Source organism: Pteropus alecto, unplaced genomic scaffold (assembly GCF_000325575.1).
Source record: "Pteropus alecto unplaced genomic scaffold, ASM32557v1 scaffold123, whole genome shotgun sequence".
NCBI lineage: Eukaryota > Metazoa > Chordata > Mammalia > Chiroptera > Pteropodidae > Pteropus > Pteropus alecto.
This window is the reverse complement of record NW_006433950.1, coordinates 3199167-3207817: the sequence shown is the minus strand read 5'-3', so window position 1 is coordinate 3207817 and position 8651 is coordinate 3199167. Positions and strand designations below refer to the sequence as shown.

The window sequence follows — 8651 nt, the reverse complement described above, 5'->3', positions numbered from 1 at the left end:
TTTGTTTGTTCGTATTTTTTTCGTTTTTGCATCAATATTCATGAGGGATGTTAATCTGTCATTTTCTTTTCTTGTCGACTCTTTACCTGGCTTTAGTGTCAGGCTGATGCTAGTCTCACAGAATGAATTAGGAAGTGGTCCCTCCTCCTGAAATTTTTGGAAGAGTTTGAGAATGATTGGCATTACTTCCTCTTTTAGTGTTTGATAGAATTCGCCAGTGAAATCGTTTGGTCTAGGGCTTTCCTTTCTTGGGAGGCTTTTGATTACTGATTCAGTCTCCTCCTCTGTTATACTTCTATTTGGGTTTTCTGTACCTTCATAATACAGTCTTGGTGGATTGTATGTTTCTAGAAATTCGTCCATTTAATCTAGGTTATCCAACTTGTTGGCATACAAATTATTTGTACGCTCTTATAATCCTTTTTATTTCTGTAAAATCAGTAGTAACGGCCATGCCACCCTGAACAAGCCCGATCCCGTCTGATCTCAGAAGCTAAGCAGGGCCAAGCCTGGTTAGTACTTGGATGGGAGACCACCTAGGGAGACCAGGTGGTGTAGGCGTAAAAAGTTAAAAAAATAAGGGATCATAAGCTGACAAGGTCCTTGCAATCTGTGAGGTCAACCAAGGGTTGCCTCGCCTAAAAAAAAAAAAAAAATCAGTAGTAATTTGTCTTTTTTATTTCTGATGCCAGTAATTTCAGTCTTCTCTCTTTTTTCTTAGTCAACCTAGGAAAGAGTTTGTTGATTTTGTTGATTTTTTTTCAAAGAACCACATTTTGGTTTAATTGATTTTCTCTGTTTTCTCTTGTAGTAGTAGAGCCACCTCGGCTCACATTTGTTACTATTTGCGTATTTTTTTCCACCTTTTCATGTTACCCTCTTTGTGTCTTTAGATCTAAAAGGAGTCTCTTGTAAATGGCACGTAGCTGGATCGTGTTTTTGTCTCCAGGAAGACCGTGTAGAATGGCTGCCTGAGTTGATTTGTACTTGGTTCTCAACAAACCATCTGTTAACGTGAATCATTAGCACCAACGAAAAAGAAAAGAAGAGGAACAGGCTAAGGCGCATGAAGAACTGGCTTGTCCCAGGGGACTGTTTGTTCCATGAACCACTGAAGCATTTTTTAGAACACTTTTATTGAGGTATAATTGACCTACTATAAATGGCACAAGTGTAGACTTTGATTCATCTCGACACATGTTTATGCTTTGAAACCATCACCACAATCAGGATAATGAATATATTCTTTACATCCAAAAGTTTCCTCCCGCTCCTTTGAAATCTCTGCTACCCTTTTCCTACCTCTCACCATCTCCAGATCTGCTTTTTCTCACAATAGATCCACTTGCATTTTCTAGACTGTCATATAAATGGAATTGTGCAGTATATATTTTGTCTTCTTTCACTCTGCATAATTATTTTGAGATTCATCTTTGTTATAGCGTATATCAATAATCATTCCTTTTTCTGGCCAAGTAGTATTCCATTGTATGAAGATGCTACAATTTTTTATCTATTTATCTGTTGATGGACATTTGGGTTGTATCTAGTTTGGGACTATAATAAAGCTGGAATGAACAATGCGTACAAGTTTTTGGGTGGACATAAGCTTTTATTTCTCTTGGGTAAATAGGTAAGGGCAAACTGGCTAGGCCATGTAGTGGGTATATGTTTAACTCTTTAAGAGACTGCCAAATTGTTTTCCCAAGTACTAATATCGTATTATATTCCCACCAACAGTGAGTGGGACTTTTAATTCCTCTACATTCATACGTTCAGTTTTTTTCATGTTAACCATTCTAATAAGTGTGTAGTGGCACATCACTATGACTTTAATTTGCATTTCCTAAATGACTAATGATGTGGAACATCTTTTTATGTGTTCATTTGACTTTCACATAATCTTCTTTGTTTAAGTGTCTGTTCAAATCTTTAGCCGATGTCTTTATTAAATTTTTTGTTTTTGTTTTACTATTGAGTTTTAAGGGTGTGTGTGCGTGCGTATTCTGCTACAAGTTCTTTATGAGCTATATAAATTCCAAATATTTTCTCCCACTGTGTGGCTTATCTTTTAATTTTCTTAACAAAGTCTTTTGAAGAACAGAAGTTTTAAATTTTGATGAAATCCAGTGCGTTATTTAATGGTTTGTGTTTTGGTAGTTATATTTAGGAGATCTTTGACTAAGCTAAGATCAAAGATTTTCTTTTTTTTTTTGGATGTTTTATAGTTTTACACTTTACTTCTAGGCCTACAATTTGGGATAACATTTAATATGTTGTATAATATGGATTTGAATTCATTTTTTCACATATGGCTGTTCGATCGTCGTATCACCATTTGTTAAAAAGATTATTTTTTTCCCCACTGATTGTCTTTGCACCTTTGTCAAAAATCAGTTGTCTATGTAGGCGTGGGTCTACATCTGAGCTCTCTATTCTGTTCCATTCATCTACTTGTCTATATTTACACCAAAACCACACTCTCCTGACTACTGTACCTGTTTACGAAATCTTGACATCAAGTCATATCGGCCCTCCATTTTGTTCTTTTGCAAAGTTGTTTTGGCTTTCCTAGGTCCTTCGCATTTGCACGTGAATTTGAAAATCAGCTCGTCAACTTCTACAAAACAAAAACCTTGTGAAGTTTTGATTAAGACTGCATTACATTTATACCTACAGATCTATAGATCAACTTGAAAAGAATACGGAGACTTTGGACCCATGAATGTGGAATGTCTTTCTACTTATTTGAACACTTTTGAATTTCTTTCAGCCACGCTGCGTCATATTCTGTACTCAGGTCTTTAGTCAGATTTAACCCTGAAGTATTGTAAATGTGGAATCGACTCGTTCTAATTTCTGACAGGAGTCGGGACATGGAGACCGATTGGTTACTGTAGTAACATAGTGATGATGGGACGTGAGCCAGGATGGCGATGACGGTGATGGAGAAAAGTTGCCGATCTGAAATTCAGTTAGGTCGAACCATATGGAATGGCCATTTCTTGTGGGTCAGAGAAGCTATAATACTGGCAACTTCATAGGGTTCGACCTCATGTTTTGGAGCGAAGTCGGGACTCCTCAGGATTTGCCGGTGGATTAGATGCAGAGAAATAATGAAAGGAAAGAATCAAAGATGGCTTTTGGGTGCCGTGCTCAAGCAAGTGGCGATGCCATGTCTCTAAACCGCAAAACGGCGGGAGGCGGGAACCGGGCAGCCCCCTCCTCCCTGCCTTTCTCTTTATTTCCAATGCTTTCTCTTTCTCTCCATCATTCTTAGCTTTCCAGGGGACACAATTATCACAAGGCTACATGTTTACTTTTAAACGTGCATTTTTCCCACCCGGCTCCCGGGCTGACGTTTTAATGGCTTTTGCTGGCTTCGCTTTCCGTGGGCAGGGCTTCCAGGAAGAACGCGTGTTCTGTGCACAGTTTGAGGTTGGTGCATACCCCCTCGCCTGTAACGCCATAGCAACGTGCCCTTAACTTTTTTATTTCTCTGAGCCCAATCCTCATTCAGAAGGGTCCTGGGCCGCATTTTTGAGCAATTTGGTGCCGACCGTCATGAGGCTCCTTGCGTTTATGGAGAGAAGGCTAGGAACGCATGCTTGAGTTTATACTCGAATTACTATCCTAAATGACTCCGTAGAGGGTTGCTTTTAGGGGTCACTGGGAGCCAGAGTGGAATGTTTTTCCTTCTTCACTTTATCCCAGGCCTTGGGGCACGAGGACCATAAATGCAGGTAATGTGTTTTATAGCCAGACTCTCTAGGTTCGTTTTTCCACCTCGCTCCCTACCCCCAGTGATAACTGGGAAACTCTACAGAGTTTGTAGAAACGACCCTGTTTCTACAAAGGCAAAGGGATTTAGGTGGCTGAGCAACACGGCACGGTGCACTCGAGAAACGCGACACTTCCCAGCTTGGCTAGACATGTGCGACTACCCTCACGTCCGATGGAGAGGTACAAACTGAAAAGAGCTGTTCGCGAGGTAGTGAGCTCCCCATCATTGGAGGTATTCAAGAAGTGTCCACGCAACTGATTAACAAAGGTGTTAAACCGGAGATTTGTGTGCCTGACAGGGAGGAGAACTATAAACACTTAAGTGTCCTTGTAACACAGAGTTTTGGGGAAACTAAGATATCTTTTCATTGTTTCAACAGATGTTTATTGAACACTTACTATGGAGCTAGGAATTGCGCCCTGGAGATACAGCAGAGAATGAGATGGACAAGGGCCCTGCCCTTATGGAGCCTGCAGTCTAGCGAGAGTGACCGTGACAAATATTATACAATGAGGTGATGAAATCCCTGTGGCTCTCAGGTATGAGGCCAGGGTCCTAGGTGTCAGGCTCCAGGCATTACCTCAACGATGCTTCCTGTTTCTCGACCCCGGGAGGCCAAACTCCACTTTACAAATTATGAAACGCAGGTCCAGAAAGTTTGCATAAATTGTCCACATTTGCACAGCTGTTACCTGCTGAATCTCAAACAGCGGCCCAGACTCCTCAGTCCCCAGGGTCTACACACTTCACTAAACCTCTGGTTAGAATTCTTACAAGATCAAGTTAGTGCTGGGGTCCTGAAGGCCCAGGTCTCCACACCCCCAACCCCCTCTCACCTCGAGAAAGGTAAACAGTACCGGTCCGCTCACTCCCTCTTCTCCCACTAAACATACTAGTCCTCAGAGGTTTGCAAATAAAAACCATCTCTCTGCCTTACGCAATTAAGTATGCCGGCTCCAAAAAAAGAAAAAAAAAATTATAATAACACGTTTTACTTAAAACTTGAAGCTTGATACTTGCCAGAACCCCCACTGTCATTTGGAGAGTGAGAGGGCTTGTGAAAGCCCTACTATGTGCTCGGCCCTGGAAGGGGCTGAGGGTCAAGTGGCTAAAAGTGCACAAATACAAGATAGGCTACTTGCCCCGATACACTTAAAATCTCATTGCAAAGACAAAAAGAGATTGGCCGGAGGCAGGGCACGGAGGGTGAGGGGAAGGGCCGAGATGCCGGCATCATGACAGCATTTTCTAAATCCTGGGTCTCACTGTGCCTTTGGACAAGTCCCTTTGCCTCCCTGAGCCTCGAATTCTTCATCTGTAACAGTGCTGCCCCAAAGAACTTTCCGTGACGATGGAAATGTCTGTATCTGCGATGTTCAATATGGTGGGCGTTAGCCACACGTGGCTTTTGAGCTTCTGAAATGTTGTTAGCGTGACTGACGGCTGAATTTTTAATCGAATGTAATTTTTCATTATTTTAAATTTAAGTAGCCACACGAGGCTAACGGTTGCCATATTGGGCAGCAGAGACCGAGAAAGCTGGGCCTTAGGAGGCTTTGTCCATCACAAATAATATCTTGAGAGAGAACCCCAGGAATGTGTATTTTGCTTCTGGAACTGTCTTAAAAGAAAAAATAAGGATGAAACCCTTGGAGTCTGGAGACAGGGGCCACACCCCAGCTTTACTGTAGCTCATTATAAAGCCCTGGACAGAACCCCTTAGGCTCCCAGTGCCTCCGTTCGCCCATCTGTAAAATGGGGATAACAATAAGCATAGTTCACAGGGCCTTCGTGATGGCTGAATAAGACACTAGAGGGAACTTTTTCAGAACGGTGCCTGACTCTCGGTAAATGCTCAACCAATGTAGCTTTTAAAAAATATATTAGTATTAATTATTATTATTATTATTATTATTATTATTAATGGGACTTAGCATTACTCAGTCTTCTAGAATCACGCCTTGCTGCCCTAGCAATTCATCATTATCAGGGAGACATCGGAAACCTCTAAAAGCCATCTTCCTTTATTCACTTAAAAAATTTTCGTTATGGAAAATTTCAGACACACACAAATTCAGTGAGTAGCGTGATAAGCCCACCCTGTCTACCATCGCTCATCATCAGTTATTAACAGCACACGGCCGATCCTTACACCTACAGACCTACCCATCTCCTCATCCACCTCAAATAACTACAAGATACATCATTTCAACTATAAAGATCTCAATATGCATTTTTTAATGTAACTTTTTTTAAAAGATCTCTTTAAAAAAACATAATCACAGTGCCGTGATCATACATCCAAAATTTTTAAATTCCTGTGTTCTTATTTGTCCAGTTTCATTGAGATGTAATTGACGGATAGCACAGCTTACGTTTCAAGTTAACTAAACCGATTGTGTAATCATTTCACAATATATGTAAATCAAGTCATTACATAACCAAATGCCTTAAAATCCATCTTCTTGATCTCAGTTGCTGAAGGGAAAGGATAAAGAATAATGGTCCAAAGGGTAAGGACACTCTCTCTGCGAAGAATGTTTGACATTTTAACAAATATTGAGTCTCCTGCTTTCCAAACCCTGAGAAGACATGAAAAGAACTTAATATCTTTATGGCATCAGCACCCCGGAGAAGTTTACCAAAGGGATTAAGATTTTTGTTGAGTTTTTAGATTAAATGGTAAGTGCAATTCAACAAGATAATGATTAAGATATGACATTCAAATATTTTTATCTGGGAGGTTTTTTAAGGTTGTTAACAAAATTCAGATGGGCCTGACGACACAGAATTTCCTTCTTTTTCTTTCTTTACTTATTTCCAATATATTTAAGAAGAAGAAAAAAAATCCTTCCAGTATGGAAATCTTTTCTTAAACTGCTTTGGACTTAATTTAACATAATGGCTAATATGGGACTTCTGCGTACAGGTAACTCGCTGTAGGATGTCACTGGCGTCACCAACTCAGTGTGTGACCATGGGTGAATGTCCTCTTCGGTTTCCCCATGAATTCAACAGGGATTTGGATGGGGGGATATGGGGGGGGGCGGTCTTCACAGGCCTTTTCAGCTCTGAGAGTCTAAAGTTCAATGATACCTTTTCTTTTCAAAGAGACCATATGACAGAGTCATAAAGGATTCATCATTAAACAACGTCTCCAGACTCCAGGCCCAGAAACGTATAGATCAGGAGTCAAACACTGAAACGCCTGCAGAAGCCCAGCAGGTCACAGGAAGGAGTGACCTGGCTGCACAGGGGCTGAGATGCACCGAGGAGCCCGCATTCCGTACAGAGGAGTCTGCTGCTGCCTCTCCAGATGAGTAACCGCGTGGGAATGCGGGCATTTGTTGACAGGTCTCCAACATTTCCATGAAGCACCAGAAATTGTTAACACCAGAAATATTAAGTAGACCATTCCAATTTTAAATGTTGGTTTAAGGAGGAAAAAAAAAAACACACACACACACCTCTAAGGGACAAACTAAGAATATGCATAGGATGAAGCTTTCCTATCCAATACCAGGTGTAGATGGTTGAACTAAAAGGTCCTGAGTCCAGAATTTTTTCCAGGACGAATCTTGGAATGTGATTTTTAAAAGAGATCCAGATATCAGGCTAGTTCTTTTCATCTGACTCTTTCTGCTAAAAATCAACACACGACCTTTGGCCAAAAAACTATAAAGTCCAATCCAAGCTAAAAACCAACAACAAATGAGATTTCTGTTGATTGCAGGGAGTTGGTTCTTCCGCGTCCAGACTTTCTGAGCCCTGGGTTGTACTTCAACTACTTCCAGGTAACCAAACTCAAAATTTCCAGGACTATCTTGAATCTCCGGGCAGCAAAGCCATCAAGAAGTTTCCATTGCTGAGTCACAGAATCGCTTCCCTAAAATCGTAAGGCAACGAACGTTCAAAGTGATGCTCAATTCCCATCAAAAGCAACCTGGCAAAGGTAGAGATCGGGCCCCGTTCCACTCCCCACCACAGCAGCCTGTCCATGTCCTCCTCAGTGTGCAACACGATGGATGATTTTTAAAATATTTTCATTTTCTTGTTTACGGTCTGCACCCTCCACCTCACTAAGATGGAGGCTCCAAGAGGACAGGCCCCACTCATGTCGTTCACAGCCATTTCCCAGCTCCTATCACAGAGCCTGGAACAGCAGGGCAGATAAATATTGCCAAATAATAAATTAAAGAACGATCGTCAAAGTTATATTTTTAGGGTTGCCAGGAACAGGTGGCTTGTCACTTGCCAAAGTAGGCCATTCGGACACTTTTACCAGATACAAAACTCTTCTAGAATAGATCTGAATCCACCTGACTTCCACTGACCCCAGTCTTACCTCTTGGGGTCCCACGAGCTAAGCCTACATTCTCTTCCGACTACAGGTTCCTAAATGTTGAAAGACAGGTAGCCATCTCTTTGAGTCGTATTTTTTCCCCTGGTGAAACATGTCTATCTCTTCATCTGACCGCGTAAAAGGGGAGAGGAAGGGCAGGGACGGGTAAAGGACAGGAGGGGTCAGTGAGCAGCAAGTCCTGAGCACAGTGCGCAGCTGACGGTCTCGCCGGTGCTCTGACTTTCGAAAAGTATTTGAAAGCCAGATGATCTAGTTTTTCAAAATGTGCATTTCGCCGTAATGTATGAATACACTCATTGAAAAATAAGCCTGTATCTTTTGACTAGGTCGTATCTCCGTGTGAATGTAATAGAAGGATCTTTTGGTTATGTTATGGGAGAATGTCTTGGGCTCTGCCAGCCTTGAGATTCTAGGATTCCATGAAGAACCCAAGCATGGGTGTGTGCGCACGCACATATGAGACAGAGACAGAGAGACAGAGAAGGAGAGAGAGACAGGGAGAGA

General features: G+C 41.6%; 1 pseudogene; it reads left to right on the top strand.

Moving 5' to 3' along the window:
• Positions 1 to 442: 442 nt before the first annotated feature.
• On the top strand, positions 443 to 561 carry LOC112477353 (annotated as a pseudogene).
• Positions 562 to 8651: the final 8090 nt, after the last annotated feature.